At 51.9% G+C, this 824-nt stretch overlaps 1 protein-coding gene across 1 annotated transcript in view; it reads right to left on the bottom strand.

The window, feature by feature from the left end:
• Positions 1-824, bottom strand: part of LOC116217479 (zinc finger CCCH domain-containing protein 18-like) — an 18,058-nt gene that overhangs the window by 13,882 nt on the left and 3,352 nt on the right. The gene's annotated exons all lie outside the window — the stretch shown is intronic.

The following is an 824-nucleotide window of genomic DNA, read 5'->3' as shown; positions in this document are numbered from 1 at the left end:
GGAGGAGTGAGGCTGGGCTGCGTACCCGCGGGGAGAGTCAGTGCTTCCTATGCAAAATTTAGAAGGGGAACGACAGAAAATGAAACGTGTGTGAAATTGAATTGGCGGCTGCATGTTGTACATAAGAATGAGCCTGATTTGGGGGATTTGATCTTTGCAATTAAAGATTCGTGTCTCGGTTTCATCTCCCCCTGCCATCACTCCGCCACAGCCCCCCCTGGCAGTGCCCTCGTGCCCCTCCTCCCCTTGCCCTACACGAGCATTGCCCTCGTCACATGCATCTGCAGAGCTCAGCATTCCCCACAGCCTAATTGAATTGAATTTGGGGGTAATTGCTGCTTAATCACATTGTCACAACCTGCAGAGGTTGAATTTGCTTGGGGCGAGGAGCTGAGTCACAGCTCGGTGGGATTGCCCCCATTCCTGCCCCCACAGCACACACCTGAGTCTTGCAGGAGCAGCAGTGGGGATATGGGGGTGCACGGGGGCTGTATCGTGGGGGGGGGGGGGAGGTAGCATCAGCTCCAGGGCTGTGCAGTGCAGGCACGGTGACCCTGAGGGCAGCTGTCACAGCCCACTCCTACAAATCCACATCGGAAGTTCAGTTTATCGCCTGAATCAACGGCCCCAGAACCTCCTCCCTTCAGTCAGATGGAGATTAACAATCAGGGGAAGTGGCTGAGCAAGGCCCTGCCGGGATGCAATCTGATGGGGAAGAAATTAAGGGAAGATATCAGTGAAATATTTCAATTTACTCTCCAGATAAGAGACCTCATTTGGGGATTATTTTTTTTTTCAGACTTCATTTTAATTAACTAAAAACA

Source organism: Meleagris gallopavo, chromosome 28 (genome assembly GCF_000146605.3).
Source record: "Meleagris gallopavo isolate NT-WF06-2002-E0010 breed Aviagen turkey brand Nicholas breeding stock chromosome 28, Turkey_5.1, whole genome shotgun sequence".
Taxonomy (NCBI): domain Eukaryota; kingdom Metazoa; phylum Chordata; class Aves; order Galliformes; family Phasianidae; genus Meleagris; species Meleagris gallopavo.
This window is presented reverse-complemented; position numbering and strand designations above follow the sequence as displayed.